Source organism: Pongo abelii, chromosome 8, assembly GCF_028885655.2.
Source record: "Pongo abelii isolate AG06213 chromosome 8, NHGRI_mPonAbe1-v2.0_pri, whole genome shotgun sequence".
NCBI lineage: Eukaryota > Metazoa > Chordata > Mammalia > Primates > Hominidae > Pongo > Pongo abelii.
The window spans coordinates 12,541,723-12,562,287 of NC_071993.2; the positions used below are offsets into that span (position 1 = coordinate 12,541,723).

Sequence of the window (20,565 nt, forward strand, 5' to 3'; positions counted from 1 at the left end):
GCAGGTGGTGGTGGTAATACTGGGGCCAGTTGAAAACTTTGCTGTTGCTTTTGGAAAAAAAAAGAAGAAAAAAGATAAAAGAGACAAAAATGGGCATGTAGTTATTTGAGCTTTTCTTTTTCTTTTTTTTTTTTTTTTGAGACTGGGTTTCACTCTTGTTGGTCTAGCTGGAGTGCAATGGTGTGATCTCACCTCACTGCAACCTCTGCCTCCCAGGTTCAAGTGATTCTCCTGTCTCAGCCTTCCCAGTAGTTGGGATTACAGGCCTCCGCCAGCAGGCCCAGCTAATTTTGTATTTTTAGTAGAGATATGGTTTCTCCATATTGGTTGGGCTGGTCTCAAACTCCTGACTTCAGGTGATCTGCCCACCTTGGCCTCCCAGAGTGCTGGGATTACAGGCATGAACCACTGTGCCCGGCCTTATTTGAGCTTTTCTAAAAGCAAGAAATTGAGGAAGAAACTCATAACTGGGCAAATCCAGACCTTTTCTTAGTATCTTCAGAGAGTATACAGTTGCGTCTAATTCTTTTTGGAAATATGGTATGCCTTATAAATAGGTACACCTTAATTAGTTGCAAAGATTTAAACAAGTGTAGGAAAGCTAGGAGAGAAAGCTGTTTGTTACTGTTAATTATGTATTGTACAGGGCTATGCTGAGATTGAGTTATTCTTGGTATGAATAACTTCCTTTGAAAGTTAGAATCATAGAGTTTTAGAACGTAAGGGACCTTAGATTTTAATCCATAATGACCAAGAAAGCTGTGTTTTTTTAAATTTGTTTTTTTTTGAGATGGAGTCTTACTCTGTCGCCCAGACTGGAGTACAGTGGCGTGATCTCAGCTCACTGCAAACCTCTGCCTCGCGGGTGATTCTTGTGCCTCAGCCTCACGAGAAGCTGGGACTACAAGCATGCGCCACCACGCCTGGCTAATTTTTGTATTTTTAGTAGAAATGGGGTTTCTCCATGTTGGTCAGGCTGGTCTTGAACTCCTGACCTCAGGTGATCCACCCGCCTCATCCCCCCAAAGTGCTGGGATTATAGACGTGAGTCAGTGCGCCTGGCTGGAAAACTGTATTTTTGAGCATTAACTAATTTCCTTTAAATTTTTGTTGATAAAGGAGAGACCCAGCTGCCAAAGAGGCTTCTGTTCTGGGGATAAGACTGGTGACTGCATGTTGAATTGACATAATTCAACCAAATGTGGTTTAGCCTGAGCCATTGTATTGTGGGTAAGTGTGTAGTTTCTGTTGTGTCTTTGGAAATACTAAAAATAGGCACCCCCCATACCTCCTTTTGGGGGCTTCCACAGCCGGCTTCAGCCCAGCCAGCTCATTTTGCAGACCTAAGGTGTTTAAGCTCCATGCCCATGGAGATGTGGGGTCAGAGATGTGGGGACTTTGTAAAGTAATATTTCATCTCTAGTGCAGACGTAGTGCCCAGGAAGCTGTTGCACCCATCAGCGAGCCTCGGAGTCATGTCTTTTATGGATGACACAGTGATATAGCTGTAGTATGCACCATTTTGAATCCAGAGACAGGCAGTGAACTAATGAGAAAACTCTACTGTTTGCTTAGACTTTCTGTGTATTGACTCAATGCCCACATTACTAAGCGCCCGTCTTTAAAAATTGGCCACAGTCTAGCAGGTATAAACAGATAGGACAATTAACACCTGAAATTGTCTTGTTCTATAAGTGAAACCAGTGAAACGTCATTAATCAAGACCCTCATACATTTGGAATGCCAAGTGACAGTCAACAGGGTTAGACTGAAGTTGGCTGGAGCCAGTATCTATGAGACAGGAGTTTGCTGAGCAAACCCGTGATATCAGCATGACATGGTCATATTGTTTAATCTACTTTACAAGAACAAACACTTAGCTTTAATATTGGAATGCGTTGTGAAACATTTATTACAAGTACTTCTTATCAGGACCAACGAGACTTCTGCTTAGCAATAATTTGCCAGCCCTTTAAAGTTGTTTATGAATTTCAGAGCACTTAAATGGTGTTTTTATGTGAATGTTTTGAAATCAACGGGAGAAAGGGCAAAGGCTAGCATCTGATTTGTTTGTATCAGTGCTGCTGGGAAGAGGACTGGGCTTTGAGGAGACACTCAGCATTTCTTGTCGCATGTAGGATTGAATGGGTGCATAAATCAAATGGTGCTGGGATTAGCGGTTAGCTAGTTGGGAAAAAAAACAACTCGTTGTGTTTCTCAGTGGCCGTTCCATTGGCACCACAGCCAAGATGATCTTTCCTTGCTCAGGTTTGTGCTGTGCACTCCGGACATTCAGCTTCCCTGACTTACGCCCCGTGGAAGTTTGTTTCTGACTTGTTTCCAGATACCCCTGGGGAAACAGCTCCCTCCCTGGTTCAGGACCGTCATGTCGCGCCAAACACCAAAACAAATTCCAGATATTAGAAAGTTTGGTGTAAAAACCCATAAAACGAGAAGACAATACTAGTTAATATCTGGCAAAAGCTTTTTATTGTTATTATTTTTTAATTAAGCTGTTGGCCAGATGTGGTGGCTCATGCCTGTAATCCCAGCACTTTGGGAGGCTGAAGTGGATCATTTGAGCTTAGGAGTTTGAGACCAGCCTGGGCAACATAGGGAGACCCTGTCTCTACAAAAAACAAAAAATAAACCCTCCACAAAAATTAGCTGGGCATGGTGGTGCAAGCCTGTAGTCTCAGCTGCTTGGGAGGCTGAGGCACGAGAATTGCTTTAGCTGGGGAGGCGGAGGTTGCAGTGAGCCAAGATCACACCACTACACTCCAGCCTGGACGACAAAACGAGAACCTGTCTCCAAAAAAAAAAAAAATCAAGCTATTGAACTCTCTGTAAAGTCATGCGTCCAAATCTCCCTGGGCCTCCTCCGTTGCTGCGTAATAAGTCTGTGCCTACAGTTGTCCTTATGTGGGCTATTCTGGCTCTTTCCCTTACAGTACAGCTTGTTCCCTGTTTTCTCTGACCCTTTATAGAGGAGATCGAGGCCATCTAGGGTGACGTCACTGTTTCACGTCTTGATACTGCAGACTTGCTTTCCTTCTAGGGAAGGCTCCCTCTGCTCCACTTCCAAGAGTCCTGCTCCTTCAGACTCCACCCCCATGCCAATTTCCATTTTGCCTTCTCCTCTTCCCCTGTCCCTGCTGCCTATCACCCTCCTTATACTGTAAAATGCCCCTCTCACCTCCATCTTCCTGCACAGCCACCCTCCAGCCTCGCTCATGCCCTGCGTTCATGGCCAGACCTCTCCATGACTTCTTTCAGCCCAGGCTTGAGGAACCTGGGGCAGGAGGCCTGGCAGGGCGGGCAGAGCTGCCGTGAGGGACTGGACTCAGTTGCCCACGGGATCCTGTCACCCAAGCCCCAGCTTAAAACCCAGAAGCTCCCACTGCCAGGGGAAGGGAACTCCAGGAAATCATACCAGCCTTCCTTTTCACATTTCTTTCCTTACCATCTCCTCCCTCAAGCTAGAGGTTTCCTTCTTCCTGAAGCGTCTCTGGGAACGCCCCCATGGTTGCTTTCTCCCCCATCCCTGTCTGCTCCGCTGTGCCACAGCGTTGCCTTCTCTGACTCTAGGTCCCTTCTCTCCAGCTCCCTCCTCCATTACTTCATGGTAGCCCCTTCTTCTGGAAACCTCTCTGAGACCCTGAGGGCAGGGAGTAACCAGCTCCTGTCGCACAGACTTCATCCAAGGATGGAGAAAGAGCTGGTTGAGCTGGTTGATTGAATATTAAATCTAGGAGGAGATTTACTTCCCCATTTCCAGCTGTGGTCCAAGTTGACCAGCATCATCCAAATAGGTGATTTGCTTGAGCATTTTATAATGATTCAAGCTCTAGGTACTTCCCCCCCAGGAAACAAATATCCTGGGAAAAATGAAAACAAATTGCTCCTCAAGGATGTGGTTGGCTGACTCTTTTTTTTTTTGAGACAGACTCTCACTTTGTCACCCAGGCTGGAGTGCAGTGGTGCAATCTTGGCTCACTGCAGCCTCCACCTCCTGTGTTGAAGTGATCCTACTGCCTCAGCCTCCTGAGTAGCTGGGATTACAGGTGTACACCACCACACCCAGCTAATTTTTATATTTTTAGTAGAGATGGGGCTTTGCCGTGTTGCCCAGGCTGGTCTCAAACTCCTCACCTCAGGTGATCCACCCACCTTGGCCTTCCAGAGTGCTGGGATTACAGGCATAAGCCACCGCGCCTGGCCTCTTTCATTTTCTTTCTTTTTTTTTTTGAGACAGAGTCTCAGTCTGTTGCCCAGCCTGGAGTGCAGTGGCACGATCTCGGCTCACTGTAAGCTCCGCCTCCCGGGTTCACGCCATTCTCCTGCCTCAGCCTCCCGAGTAGCTGGGACTACAGGCGCCCGCCACCACGCCCGGCTAATTTTTTTGGATTTTTTTAGTAGAGACGGGGTTTCACCATTTTCACCATGTTAGCCAGGATGGTCTCGATCTCCTGACCTCGTGATCCGCCCGCCTCAGCCTCCCAAAGTGCTGGGATTACAGGCGTGAGCCACCGCACCTGGCCTGACTCTTCCATTTTCAATGTTGTGTTTGAGACACCACAACTATGATTCTGCACGGTACAGTCATGAAAATATTGGAACCAAAGATGGGTGCATCTCCGATCTTTTCCTTGAGAATTGTTTCTTTCCAGTGCACGTTGTGTGGGTGGTGGTGGGGGTGGTTCAGGTTCAGGTGGGTGTGGCCGGTGGAGGTGTGGGAAAGTTTGCCGACTCTGGGATTAGCAACGTGCAAGGCCCCGTTTCTCCTCTTGGATGCTGCAAACAGTACGTGGTCTGTGATGTGCCCACATGTTGGCATTTTCCTGTATGCCTCCTTGTCAGGTGATACAGGTGTCTTTTTCCTCTTTTATGGTTTTTGTCCATTTCTTTTCTTTCTTTCTTTTTTTCTTTTTCTTTTCTTTTTTTTTTTTTTTTTTTTTTTTTGAGTCGGAGTCTCTTTCTGTCGCCCAGGCTGGAGTACAGTGGCGCGATCTCAGCTCACTGCAACCTCCACCTCCCGGATTCAAGCAATTCTCCTGCCTCAACCTCCTGAGTAGTAGCTGGGACTACAGGCGTGCACCACCATGCCTGGCTAATATTTGTACTTTTAGTAGAGACGGAGTTTCACCATGTTGGCCAGGCTGATTTTGAACTCCTGACCTCAAATGATCTGCCCGCCTCAACCTCCCAAAGTGCTGGTATTACAGGCGTGAGCCACTGCACCCGGTTTTTGTCCATTTTTTACCTTCTCCATTCCTTATTTACCTACTTTATCCCCTCGTTCTTTAATCGTGTATTCAGCACCACCTTTGAGCAGGCACTGAGACCCCTCATGGTCCCTATTACGGTGGACTTGGCGCCTACACTCATGATTGGGAAAGGAAGTGGGCTCTGGGCTCTGAAAATGACTACAGATGAATAAGTTACACATTGTGATAACGGCTGTGATAGAGGATAGAGGGGAAGCAGGTGTATGCTGTTCTAGACAGGGCGGTCAGGGAGCCCTCTGTGCTACTTGAAATCTCTCCTTTTTCTTTTTAGTGGCAGGCTCTTGCTACGTGGCCCAGGCTGCTCTTGAACTCCTGGGCTCAAGCTATTCTCCCGCCTTGGCGTCTGGAGTAGCTAGGACTACAAGTTGACACCATCACACCTGGCTGAAAAAATTTCTAAAAAATAGCTTTATTGAGGTATAAATTCAGAGATCATACAGTTCACTTATTTAAAGAGTACCATTCTGTGTTTTTGGTATATTATTAATTCTCCTTAAATTGTGGTAATATATAAAACACCATGTCTGCCATTTTAGCCATTTTTACTTGTAGAGTTCAGCGACATTAAGTACATCCACAGCATTGTGCAATCATCTCCACTTTCTGTTTTCAAAATTTTTTTTTTCATCATCCCAAACAGAAACTCTGTACCCATTAAGTGGTAACTCCACAGTACCTCCTGTCTCATCACTGGTAACCTTGAATCTATTTTCTGTCTGTAAATTTGCCCGTTCTCGGTACCTCAGAAATGGGATCATGAAATATTTGTTCTTTTGTGCCCGACCTCTTTCACTGGTACCCTGATGTCTTCAGGGCTTCTCTATGTTATAACACGGCTCAGAACTTCATTCCTTTCTATGGTTGGATAATATTCCATTGTATGGATATCACACATTTTGTTTATCTGTATTACTTGAAATCTTGATACATACTTTTTATTTTCTTAGCACTTCCCCATAATTCTCATCAGATTAGTTTGCCTGCCTTATTACAGGCAAATAATTTCTTGATTAATTGAATTTGCTATCAATTTTGAACAAGATGATGGTGGTTACAAGGCAGAAATGCCATTTCCTATTCTTTCTCTGTCTCTTTCTCTGTGTGTGTGTAACTCTGTGTATTTTCTTGAGTGTGTATCTCTCTGTGTGTCTTCTAAGTGAGGCCGTCCAGTTGGTGCACTTGTCTGAAGATAATACAGGTGCAGGGGTGAAACTGCAGGGCCTTAGAACAGTTCACCCCCTACCTCCTGAAGGTGTTGACAGGAAAAGCCAGCCCCGGCCCTCCATTACTCTCAGAGTCTGCTCAAGACAGACACAACTCTGTCTCCTTGTAATAAATGTGTCTCACAGAGCCGAAGCAATGCACAGAATAAAAGGACTTCTCTGAAGGCCTGCTTAGTTGATCAAAAACATTGATCAGTTTTTGTTGTTTGTTTCACAAATCAATGGAGGACACATCCAGTGTGATGAGGCACTGGGGCATATATAGAATGTATTTGACAACAGATATTAGTTCTTCGTTAGCAGGAATGACACACGTTTAATGTGACCAGAGGCAAGGTCATTCTAGACCTTAGGTGTGACCTGAGCTTTGTGGAGCCTCTGTTTTTGTCTTGAAAGATATTCTTCACTCTGCCCTCTTTTATCAATTATTTTTAGGCAGTCTCTGCAGGTATTTCCAGTGCTCTTAGCTTTTCTTGACTTTGTACTAATTGCCAAAGGTGGCAGAGGATAAGGACTTGTTGGGGTGGTCGTGTGTGCCAGTGATGTTTCTAGAAAGTGCATGGTTAGCCTACACTCTTCCTGTCTTCACAGATCCCACTTCACATGAAAATAGGTACTCAAAAATCCACTGTGCTTCTGTAATTGATTAAGCTTCGAGCCCACCCCATCGGCTCCCATCACATCACCTCACCAAACATTGGCTCATGGAGTACCTGGGCCAGCCTGAGTGCCCACTAACCGTCCCTGGGACAGGACGACCTCGACTAGCTCTCCATGTCATGTTTTCTTATTCCATGGTCATATCTAAGGCTTGGCAGAATGCCGAGATTCTGAGCTCAGAAGTTTCTGACTTTTCCTTAAAAAAGAACTGAAACATTAGAGCTTTAGGCTGTGCTTCCACCATGCGCATCCACATTAGTTCCCATCTGTGTGGTCCTGCAGAAGCAGCTCCCTGATCGCTGTGCAGGTTCCTGTGGCCGAGATGGTCAGCGTTTGGGTCAGGCAGCTCCCAGCGCAGGAGTGGGAGCTGGCAGGAGTGCCCTGTGAGTGCCTTAATGAGATGCCACTGCATTCACCCTTCATTTGCCCGGTGCAGATGAAAACAAAAAAGGGTTTTCCAGTAGAAATGTACTGTAAATGATTATTCTAAGTTATAGCAATGGCCTACCTGGCTTCTTTTTTTTTTTTTTTGAGACGGAGTTTTGCTCTTGTCACCTAGGCTGGAGTGCAGTGGCGTGATCTCGGCTCACTGCAACCTCCACCTTCTGGGTTCAAGCGATTCTCCTACCTGAGCCTCCCGAGTAGCTGGGATTACAGGCACCCGCCGCCATGTCTGGCTATTTTTTGGTATTTTTAGTAGAGACCGGGTTTCGCCATGTTGGGCAGGCTGGTCTCAAACTCCTGACCTCAGGTGATCCGCCCGCCTCAGCCTGCCAAAGTGCTGGGATTACAGGCGTGAGCCACCGTGCCCGGACAAGCCTACCTGGCTTCATATGCTCCTCTTGTTGATAGTAGTTACAAAGTCAAGAATCAAAATAATGACTTCGAAGAAAGGATAGAACATCTGCTGATGTCTTTACGCCAGTCTTGCTTGAGGTTTGAGTCTGTCAGCATGGGCTGGTTTCTCAGGTGACAACTGGCCAGAGACGCAAAGTAGAGTATTGAAGACCAGGGCTCTAGTAACACAGATGTGTTCTTTTCTACCATTTTACAGCAAATGGGGCTTTTCTTTTATCACAGTCCTCATCTCCTGGTGCCCCCTGCAACCCCACCTGTAGTGTGAGATGGTGGCATTGATGACTGTTGATGGGATGAGTGGAGGGGAAGCTGTCCCCTGTCTCCGCTTCCCCTAGTCTGCCCCAGTGTGCTGGTTGCCCCTCTTTACAGCGACTAGAAAGAGAAAAGTGGGGCTGGATGCGGTGGCTCATGCCTGTAATCCCAGCACTTTGGGAGGCTGAGGTGGGCAGATCACCTGAGATCAGGAGTTTGAGACCAGCCTGGCCAACATGGCAAAACCCTGTCTCTACTAAAAATACAAAAAAAAAAAAAAAAAAAAAAAAATTAGCCAGGCGTGGCGGGCACATGCCTGTAATCCCAGCGACTCAGGAGGCTGAGGCAGGAGAATCACTTGAACTCTGGAGGCAGAGGTTGCAGTGAGCCAAAAAAAAAAAAAAAAAAAGAGTGGGACAGGTGTCCATTAAAAAGGAAACCAGTCGTAAGTTGTAGCAGATGCCTGGGGGGAGGCCGTGGTGAAGTGGGGTGTTCGGTACTGAGTTTTCTAGCCCCTTCCCGCTGCTTCTCTCAGAGGAATCACCGGAGCATCTGTGCTTGGCCCTCCCGGGTCTTTCTGTCCCTGGAAAGGGTTCATGAACGCATCCTACTCTCTTTTGCCACTTGTCTCGTGGTGGGACTAAGATTCCGCCCTCGCCCACTCGGGGTTTTATTCATATAGGGAGGTTCTGGGAGCCCCAGTGTGGGTCCAGGCAGAATGGTGTGTATATTAGGCTGTTCTTGCGTTGTCGTAAAGAAATACCTGAGACTGGGTAATTGATCTAGAAAAGAGGCTTAATTGGCTCATGGTTCTACAGGCTGTACAGGAAGCATGGTCTGTCATCAGCTTGGTTTCTAGAGAAACCTCAGAAGCCTCAGAAGCTTACAGTCATGGTGGAGGGGAAAGGGGGAGCAGGCACGTTACATGGTGAAAGCAGGAGCAAGCGAGAGAGAGGTGGGAAGGGGAGTGCCACACACTTGCAAGAACTCACTGTCAGGAAGAGAGCACCAAGCTGTGAGGGATCCGTTGCCATGACTCAGACACCTTCCACCAGGCCCCACCTCCAGCACTGGGGAGTACAATTCATCATAACATTTGGGTGGGGACAAATATCCAAACTTTATCAGTGTGTTAGAGAGAAGTCAGGCCCTGTTCTCTTCCCTGGGGTGTATATTTTGTGATGATGGCGATGATGACAATGGTGATGATGATGGTGACGATGACAATGGTGATGATGATGGTGACGATGACAATGGTGATGATGATGGTGACGATGACAATGGTGATGATGATGGCGATGATGACAATGGTGATGATGATGGTGACGATGACAATGGTGATGATGATGGTGACGATGACAATGGTGATGATGATGGTGACGATGACAATGGTGATGATGATGACGATGATGACAATGGTGATGATGATGGTGACGATGACAATGGTGATGATGATGGTGATAATGGTGATGATGATGGTGACGATGACAATGGTGATGATGGTGATAATGGTGATGACGAGTATGATGGTGATAATGGTGATGATGATGATGACACTGGTGATGATGATGATAGTACTGGTGGTGGTGATGATGATGGTGATGCTAATTATGGAAGGACAGAGAAATGTGGGTTTGAAGGAGAAGTTGCTAATTTGCTGGTATTTATGGATATTGAATCTCTGGATTTGGGATAGTTCTGATTTCAAATATTCCATTCCATTGTCACGCCATATATTTCAGACCAAAATTTTGCCATTGTTTGTTTGAAAAAAGTCTTTTAGCCGTATTTTCACAGTTTGGAGATGTGGAGCTTGGGCCTACTTGCCTTGAATTTGTCACTGGTATGCAGTAAAATGAGAAAAATAATGCAGTGGGGTTTTTAGAAATCCAAATGTATTAAATGGAAGGGCTTATCCCTTTTCCCCTTAAAATGAGGGTCTTTCCTGTTTTCTAACGATGAGATATCTTTTCTCTCATGACATGGTGGTGACAGTATGGTAGTTTGGATGTACTGACCTTACTTGAAAAATTAAGATTTAGCAACTCTCATCCAGTTCCCTGATAGTTGGGAAAATTGTACAGCTCTCTGAAATCCAAAAATCTGAAAACCATAATCTAATAAATGTGTAGTTTAGTTCTTTAATTTGAAATTTCCTCCCTCTAAAGAGGAGATAGAAGAATGGAGGTGGCGAAATAGGAGGCATGCGTTTATTAGTTTTGCTGAGTCTAGGATGTTTTATAATGTTTTCTGATGACAATTGCAGTAAACTTTCTGTGTTGCAAAAACCTGGTATCTTGTAGTAAAGTGAGTTTACAAAGAAGACAGCATTTGTGTACAGCAGCTGTGTTAGTTGTGACATGTTTCATCTTTGAAATTATCTTTTTCCTCTGTGGTTTTAGGGAAAAATAGCTGGGGAGAGTGGTTGGCTGAGAGGAACCTGGCTCGAGTTTCTGATCTGCTGTGTTATCTGTCGTGTCTGAATTTCTCATAGTCAGTGGGAGATGTACGTTTTATACAAGCATTTTGGATTTTTCAAACTTTTTACAGTTTTCTCGAGCCTTGCTGTTGGAATAAATTTAACACTAGTGCCTACTTGTAGGCACCTTTCTGAAAATGTTCTGATGAGCTTTCATCATTGTTTTGGAATATTTTAGGCAAAGTGTTGAAGAAAATGTAGCAACTATTCCCCATTAATTTGAATTTGGATAGTTTCCTTGAGACATGCTGTTTCTTAGTCATGGTGTCCTAGCTTTTTGCCTTGATTAGTTGAATGATTGATTGCCTTAATTCTCCATTTGGCTTGGTCTGTGTAGACATAGTTTTAGTTGAGGTTTTTTACATCTTGCTTGATGGCCAAATTCAGTTCAAATTAAGGAAATAAATTATGGAGAGTGAGTTTCTTTTCTGTTTTCAAAAGGTTCCATTTAACACTCGTTTGGAATTTCTTCGGAAAAAAAATCTAGTTAACTCTCTTTGATTTTCTTTTATAGATACGTCATGTTTCCCAGTTTGATTCTGTTACCTTCCCATGTTTATAGATTTTCCTCTTGTTTTCATGTGTCTGATTATTATAGTCAGGGCCGCCTTTCTTAGTTCATTAACTTTCCTTTTCTTGAAGATTGCAGCTGCCTTTTTCCAAAGGGTTTCCAGTCTATTAATATCACTTAAAATGCATGTGATTTTTCTTTTTAAAAACAAAGTGACTTAGGACATCCGCTAGCCATTTCCTTGAGTATCTTGGAGTATTTGCTGGTGATATATATATTCTGTATTTATTTATTTATTTTGAGACAGAGTCTCACCCTTGTTGCCCAGGCTCGAGTGCAGTAGCACGATCGTGGCTCACTGCAACCTCCGCCTCCCGGGTTCAAGCAATTCTCCTGCCTCAGCCTCCCAAGTAGCTGGCATTACAGGCACCCACCACCACGCCTGGCTAATTTTTTTTTTGTATTTTTAGTAGAGACGAGGTTTCACCATGTTGGCCAGGCTGGTCTCAAACTCCTGACCTCAGGTGATCCACCTGCCTCGGCTTCCCCAAGTGCTGGGATTACAGGCATGAGCCACCGTGCCTGGTCCCCTGTATTTATATTTTCTGAAAATTGTTTCTTCCATGTTACATTTTCATGACTATTTTTCAAGGTCCTACTTCAATGCATTTTGCGTCATTATTCTAAAGTCAGTGCTAAGAAGTCACTTCCCTATGGAAGTGGATTAAAATTACGGTGTTTTTTTTTTGTCTTCTTTTAAAAAAAGATAGACATGGTTGATAATGAGATGGGATTTTTTTTTTTTTTTTTTTTTTTTTGAGACAAGGTCTCACTCTGTTGTCCAGGCTAGAGTGCGGTGGCGCAATCACAGCCCATTGGATCCTCGACCTCCTGGGCTCAAGCGATCCTTCAGCCTCAGTTTGAGCACTTTGGCATATGTTCTGAATCTAAGGTTGATTATTACTCTTTTAGCACTAGTATTACCCTGAGACCTGGAAAAAAAGAAAAAAGAAAATGAAAAACCATTCGCATTAGACTATGGGCAGAAATATTTCTAACTATATGATTGTGGGTTATTCTTGTGCTAAGACGTGCAGTATTTCAGAATAAAAGGTGGTATATATAATTCACTTTTTGGATATTATTCTTGTTTTTTTTAAGCATCTACTTTTTTTTTTAGGAGATACAGAATAATCTCTTTAAAAAAACGGCATTAACTATATTAATGGAGAAGTCTCTGGAAATGTCAATTCAGGTGGAAACATTTAGTGTGGATTTAACTTTTTATGGAATTACGCATGTAATGCCATTTGCATTTGCTGAGATTTTGTATTATTAATAGAATAGACAGATCAGCATTTTGTCGGTGTATGTAAAACTTTGCTTGTTTTTCCTGTCTTGATTGCTGGTTGCACATAAAATTTAGAGTTGGAAAAAGAGTGTAGCACAGAACAGGGGTTGGATGACTCAAGACTCCCTGCTCCTGCCTCTGCTCTGCTGCAGCTCTGGCTGGAGGCCTTCATTTATAAACTGTCGGATGGGGCCAGGCCAAGAGTCCGTGCAGGAAAATCTCGCAGTTGTGCCCTGGGGAAGCTGCTCACGGTGAAGGGCTTCATTTGCAAAGTGGAATTGCTCTAAGGCCGGGGTCTTGCTGAGCACCGGAGGGAGGGCTCTGACCAGCACTGGGCGGTGGAGAGAAGCAGAACTCACTTGCCATACTCTGTGTCAGTTTCTAGCAAGAGTGAAGTTCTGTTTTTCTGGTGGGTTCTGCTGCGTTCACGGCGTGTTCTGCCCTTTCCTTATTAGTTCAGCTGAGCTTACTCCAGGGCTTCCCCTTTGCTCCCAGCTTTCCAGAGGATGTTCTGCCAAAAATGAGCTTTGCCTTGGGTGTGTCTGATTGTGTTGTTGGTAGACTCCATAAAACCTTCTGGTGCTAGCGATGCTGTAGACGGCTGAGGCCCATGGAGGTGGTTGTTAATGTCACTGGGGGCCCGGGGTCACACTCCTTGGGCCTGCATCCCAGTTTAATGGTGGGACTTTGGACAAGGTTCCTCAAGCCCCCGAAGCCTCTGTGTCCTCATCTGTAAAATGGGGACAGTGGCAGCACTTGTCTCTCATAGGACATCCATGAGAGAAACTTAGCTCAGTGCCTGGCATATAGCAAGTTTTCAAAAAATATTAGCTGTTAATATTATTTTTATTACCTAGACGCAGGGTGATGGACCCTATGACCTTCTGAGTCTTCTTCCATCTGTGTGTGTATGTAAGACAGAAAAAGAGACCGAGAGAGAGAGAGACAAAGAACAGGAGAACTACACTGTGGATTTGGTTGATGTTCCAGGGAAGTCTGAACAGACTGTCAGTGTCATGTTTTGAAGAGAGCAAGGAATTTTGGGGGTACTGCTGTGCCAGAGAAAACAGGTTCCAGAGAAAGAAAATAGAGGCAGGATCCCTTGCAGAGCAGGAGGTGACCAGGAGTTGTTTAGGTGGCATCCAGCCAGGGGAATTGCTCAGGGTTCTGCAGAGGGCAGCCTCTGGGGCTCCGGCTGGGGTGGGGAGATGGCTTGGCCCCGGGCCGTTGGCCTGGGAACTGGGGTTCAGCCACAGTTGAGTTCCAAGCCTCCTAGTGTTTCCTCTACCTACTGGCTCCTTCAGAAATGAGGGCTGGGGGAGGCCTGAGACTGGCCATCTGGGGAGTTGTGTGAGCAAGGAACACAGAGGTCCTGTGATGGAGTGGCCACACTCTTATGTGGAAGGCCAGTGGGCAGTGGGCATCTCTATGCTCTTTATTTTTATAACAATAATAATTATTTTTTGCCTTTTTTTTTTGAGATGGAGCCTCACTCTGTCACCCAGGCTGGAGTGTAGTGGCATGATCTTGGCTCACTGCAACCTCCGCCTCCTGGGTTCAGGCGATTCTCCTGCCTCAGCCTCCCAAGTAGCTGGGATTACAGGCACCTGCCACCACACCCGGCTAATTTTTGTATTTTTGGTAGAGACGAGGTTTCACTATGTTGGCCAGGCTGGTCTTGAACTCCTGGCCTCAAGTGATCCACCCGCCTTGGCCTCCCAAAGTGCTGGGATTACAGGAGTGAGCCACCACGCCTGGCCTCGATGCTCTTTAAAAGAAGCCCTCGCCCTGCTAGATGATGCAGTGAGCAAGAATGAATATGGATCCCCAGGGTGTGGGAGGAGAATGAATTACTTGGTAGGCCTCAGTCCAGCAGGTCAGATGAGGCAGAGAACATACCATCAAAACATATGATTGCAACGTGGCCATGCCTTGTGAAAGAATAAAGCTTGGCTAGCTGTTGACTGATTAGAGATGGAGATGGGCTGGACATCTGGCTCATGCCTGTAATCCGAGCACTTTGGGAGGCTGAGATGGGAGGGTCACTTGAGGCCAGGAGTTCAAGAGCAGCCTGGGCAACATAGCCACACCCTCATTTCTACAAAAAATTTTAAAGAATTAGCTGGGTGCCGTGGCATATGCCTGTAGTCCTAGCTACTGGGGAGGCTGAGGTGGGAGGATTGCTTGAACCTAGGAGTTTGAGGCTGCAGTGAGCTAGGATCATGCACTGCATTCCAGCCTCGGTGACAGAGCAAGACTCTGTCTCTTATTTTTAAAAAATTTATTTATTGCACTCCTACTAGCAATGTGTGAGCATGACCTTCTTATCACATCCTTGCCAGTGATCAGCATTAAATTTTTTTTCTGATTTGCTAGTCCAAAATGAAACCTTTTAAAAATTATTAAAACGAATGAAGGTATTACCAGAAAACACTTGATCGGTCAATTGAGCAAAGGTCCCAGTTGGTGGGTGTGTCTGGGAGTTGCAGACCCCCCCTCGTGGTGGGATATGGGGAGTGACCGTCCACCCCTGGCGAGGGATGTCCTGCAGAGTGGCCGTAGATGGAAGGCCTCAGCCGAGAGTGGCCGTAGGTGGAAGGCCTCAGCCGAGAATGGCCGTAGGTGGAAGGCCTCAGCCGAGGGCGTGGTGTGGCCAAAGCCGTTGCTCACAGAACACTTAAGAGCAGCTGCCTGTTTCAACATTGGTGCTTGACTTTCCCTATTGAATGAACTTCTCTGTCTCTTTTGGACCTCACGTTCGGAAAGGTGTCCGAGAGGTCATCCGTTTCAAACTTCATCCTCTCAAATGAATGGCATTCCCTCCTGGCTTTTAAAACCCCAGGGATGGGAGATTTTATAAGCTGTAATGACTTTACCATATATTTTCCTCAAAACTCGTACCATATATTTTCCTCAAAACTCGACAGCCATGATCTCATGAATACTCACCCCTACCTTCTGCCCCTACGAAAAAAAAAATAAATAAAAGGCAAAAGTGAGAAAAACAAACACAAGGATGTGAGGCTGGGAGCCTGGGGCCACTGAACTCAAAGTTCCCAGAATAGAACTGGGTTATCCCGACACCTATGAACACTGCACAGTAACATTTTCCAGTGTTGGGTAGCAACATTTTCCAAGTTACTATGAAAAATGGGAAAATCCACGCGATAACCAGAGCCAAGTCCTGTTTCCTGACTTTTCCACAGCCTTTCTTGACAACATGCAGGGCACATATTAGACATGAGTCACCGCTATGGTTTTCTTAGTGCATAAAACTGCACACCTCACTCCCCACCGGGCCTCAGTGGATTCTGAATGAAGCCAGAAAGTGATTCAGTCTTAGATCAAAAGAGAAAATGCGTGCGCGCACACACACACACACACACGCAAAAATAGAGTTCTTGTTAACTTCTAGGTTGCAGAAAATACTGAGATTAGAAAAACTTTTTTCAGCTTCTTAGGACTTTGATTGTATATGTTGGGTTTTCTCGTCAGGTTTTCTTTTGTAAATTAGTGGTTACCACAGTAGCTCTTCCACCAGAAACATGACTCTGGGTGGATCCTGTTTTCATAGTGATTTAGTAAACTAAGTTGAGTTTTTAAGAATTTTTCGTAAGCAATGAATAATTAGATAGAATACTTTTTTCAGCCTTAGTGAAAAATCACATCTATGTAACTTTTTTGTTTTTTTTCTCTTGAGACAGAGTCTCACTCTGTCGCCCAGGCTGGAGTGCAGTGGTGTGATCTTGGCTCACTGTAAGCTCCGCCTCCCGGGTTCACGCCATTCTCCTGCCTCAGCCTCCCGAGTAGCTGGGACTACAGGTGCCCGCCACCACACCCGGCTAATTTTTATATTTTTAGTAGAGATGGGGTTTCATCATGTTGGCTAGGCTGGTCTCGAATTCCTGACCTTGTGATCCGTCCGCCTCGGCCTCCCAAAGTCCTGGGATTATAGGCGTGAGCCACCACGCCTGGCCCACATCTACGTAACTTTAAAAAATATGGTATTTTAGTGATAGAGCTGGTGGCAACTGATGTAGGAGTAGTCCTTTTCATATTACCCTTGATGGTCCACTTCAAATGAATGAACTTTAATGATTTTACTTTAATAGTTCTTACTACTTTATGAATTATTTTGTTTTGTTTTCATAACTCCAACAAGGCATTATTGGCAGGGGATTTTATGGCTTAGTAAGATCTTGAGGTAACTGAGGTTTACTAATTAACCCTTATTGATTTGTTTGGGACTTTTTGGTGGACACCTTAGTCAAAGATATTCTTTTTTTTTTTTCAATTGTCTAGAAAAATGGAATGTGCCCCCAAACTACTTAGGGATTCTGCATATTTCTAACAGCCTCTGTCTTGCTAAGAGCTGTTGGATAATCTGGGAAGGTTTCAGGAGAGGTGTCAGAGGTTTCAGGAGAAAACGAATATATTACATCACAGCCGTGAAGACCAGTGCCAAGTCACTAACCTGCCTGAGAATGACTCCACTTCTCTCCTATAAAATGAAATGTTACATGTGTTTTCTTGCATTTTTAGAGGGCTGTCATCTCTCCCCTGGGCTCACGTTGGTATCTGGGACAACTGAGGGCTCCAGTACTCAGACAACGAGGAGGTTGGCTGCTGCAGGTGGAGCTCCTGCCGCATCCACCTGCAGCAGCAAGGAAGAGGTGTGAGCTCGCCTCTTCCTTTTATCTGGGAGAGAGACAGGTGTATTGCTTTCCCTCATGCCAGAGAAGTCCTTCTTGCTGGTTTGAACAGCCCCACTCAGAGTCCTGCAGGCTGTATCATATAATCTCCAGCTTTCTACACCTTAGGAGATGGGACAGGCTGAATGACGTGGTGTTCAGGTGAAGGCAAGCCCAGAATCCATCAAGAAATCTAAGACTAGGCGGGTATAAGCTTCAGGTACCTGGGCCTGGTCTCCGTCCCATGTTCATATCCAAGGATAGGAATCTCTTTCTCTCAAGCTCAGATCAGCACGTGCTTTGCTCTGAGAGCTTTACTGTGCGGAGAAAAATCCTATGAATAAAGCATCTAGTTTCTATGGTTAATACCGGCGGTCACAGTGTGTGTGGTCAGGGCAAGCCCAGTGTGCTTTGCCCCATGATGTCCCGGAGCTTCAAACCCAGGTGTTCCCTAGCCTCAGTGTAGCTGAGTCCAGCCAGTACGACCAAACCATAGCCGCTGTTTCAGTGTGGCTCTTGCCGTATTCCACTGTCTCCCCTTGGTCATGCTGGGCCATTTATCCAGGATTCTTTTTTTTTTTTGAGACAAGGTCTTGCTCTGTTGCCCAGGCTGGAGTGCAGTGGTGCAATCTGGGCTCACTACAACCTCTGCCTCCTGGGTTCAAGCAATTCTTCTGCCTCAGCCTTCCAAGTAGCTGGGACTACAGGCGTGCATTACCATGCCTGGCTAATTTTTATATTTTTAGTAGAGATGGGGTTTTGCAAGGTTGGCCAGGCTGGTTACCCAGGACTCTTTTTGATAGTTCCTGATCATGCCCTTGTGGTTTTTATTCTATTCCCTTGGGGGCAGGTATTTGGGACTCTTTTTTTTTGAGACGGAGTCTTGCTCTGTCACCCAGGCTGGAGTGCAACGGCTTGATCTCGGCTCACTGAAGCCTCCGCCTCCTGGATTCAGGCGATTATCCTGCCTCAGCCTCCCAAGTAGCTGGGATTACAGGTGCCCACCACCATGCCTGGCTAATTTTTAGTGGAGATGGGGTTTTACCATGTTGGTCAGGCTGGTCTTGAGCTCCCGATCTCAGGTGATCCACCCGCCTCGGCCTTCCGAAGTGCTGGGATTACAGGTGTGAGCCACTGTGCCCAGTCTTGGGACTCTTTTTGATAGTTCCTAATCATGCCCTTGTGGTTTTTATTCTATTCCCTTGGGGGCAGGCATTCAGGAGCGATTTTTTCATTGCTATTTGGTAGTTATACAGTGTGAAAATCCTCCTTGATTCAACTGCTAGCAGGTGCTGAGGGGCAAACGAGTCTGGTGGTGATGACTATAGTCAGGATTTTAGTCATGTATAACAGGAGGAACAAAGAAGGGAGTCTTGCCTTTCTCCGGTTATTCTTGATTTTCAGCGTGTGTTGGTAATGGGATAATTACACAGTGATCAGAAATGAACTCACTAGCTCTGATTGCCGGCGGCCCATGCCCGGGGCATTGCCACCTGAGAACAGGTCTTACGAGGGGATGCCATCCCTGGATACGAATGACTGCTGGATTCCAAGCTGCAGCGTGCCCCCTGAACACCTGGTCAAATGCAAGAGGCCTAGAGCTCTCCCCTCCAAAAAAGAGCTTGTAGAGAAATGGAAAGCAGGATTTGGGCTTATGGAAGTATTTGAGAGTCTGAGCTCTCTTTGGGAAATATGTGGGTTAATATAATTTTTTTTTTTTTTTTTAAAGACAGAGTCTCACTCTGTCGCCCAGGCTGGAGTGCAGTGGCACAATCTCGGCTCACTGCAACCTCTGCCTCCTGGGTTCAAGTGATTCTCTTGCCTCAGCCTCCCGAGTAGCTGGGATTACAGGCGTGAGCCACCGAGCCTGGCTATTGTAATGGGTTTTGTTTGTAATAATTTATACACTATGACTTGTTTCTTTTGGGGAGGGTTTGCTTTTGTACATGAAACTTGGGCTTGTATCTAGAAAGCACACGATGTTTTTATGATGCAGAATAAAGGAGGGAAGAAGGGATGTTTATGCCGCTTCTGTGTTCTTCTAGGACTTGGGCGATTTCCTTTTGTACTGTCCATCTCATCTAATATTATACGGGTGACCACTTAGCTGTATCATAAAGAAAGGCCCTTTCGGCCAGGTGCAGTGGCTCACGCCTGTAACTCCAGCACTTTGAGAAATTGAGGTGGGAGGATCGTTTAAGACCAGGAGTTCGAGGCCAGCCTGGGCAACATAGTGAGACCCCATCTCTACAAAAAAGAAGAAAATATTTACTGGGTGTGGTGGCTTGTGCTGTGGTCCTTGTTGCCTAGGAGGCTGAGGTGTAAGGCTCACTTGAGCCCAGGAGGTTGAGGCTGCAGTGAGCTATGATCGTGCGACTACGCTCCAGCCCAGGCGACAGAGTGAGTCTGTCTCTAAAGAAAAAAAAGAAAGAAAGAAAGGCCCCTTCAGTTCTACCTCATGACAAATAAGTTCTGTTACCTCGGCTCCTGTGTGAGTTGCCTGTGAATATCTAGACTCCCAGGTACAGGGAACCTCTGTTGGTCTGGAAGCATCAGTGGCAGAAATTCAGTCTTCCTTTTCCCAGTCAGATTCAAGCCAGCTGGAAACGATAGTTTTGAATGTTTCAGAATTGGATACAAGAAGCGTTTCCCCTCAGGTTGTTCAGACAGCCAGGAATGTGTTAGCCTGACTAAGTTGGTTATTCTGGGATTTGGTTTCTGTGGTGCCGAAATCTAGAAAAAGGCCCTGAATGGTATGTGTCTGAAATGAGAAAAGCCTTGTGCCTGAGCCTCAGTGATTGAGTCTCTGCCGCTCTTCAGGGGGGTCCTGTGCCTTCCTGGGCAGGGTCTTGAGCTGCGTTGTTCGGTCCCCCCATCCCTCATCAGGTGATATCCTTCAAGGCCACCCGTCTCGCCATCTTTGGCCTCTTCATCCACGCTGTGCGGCTGTTCATCCTAACCGGCCATGGAAACTTCTCCCTGACATGTCCCCACCACTGCCCAGTCCTGGGGCCACTTGGCGGGATAATCCCCAAGCCCCCTTTCCCAGCCCAGGCCCTCTTCTTGAACTCTGGCCCCTAAATCCAGCTGCTCCTGGACACCTGTAAGTCAGCAAGCCCAGTGTGAATCTAAGTGAGCTCCATTGTCCCCTCCCTCTCCCTGACAAATGCTCCCACCAAGTCTCTAGCTCCGTGTGGCCCCGACATTCTCCTCTTGTCACCCAAGTTGGACGTCTAGTTACAGTTTTGGCTC

The 20,565-nt window shown here is 45.9% G+C and overlaps 1 protein-coding gene across 3 annotated transcripts in view; it reads left to right on the top strand.

Moving 5' to 3' along the window:
• The window catches only part of CAMK1D (calcium/calmodulin dependent protein kinase ID), a 486,434-nt gene that overhangs the window by 56,990 nt on the left and 408,879 nt on the right, over nt 1–20,565 (top strand). The window lies entirely within an intron of this gene.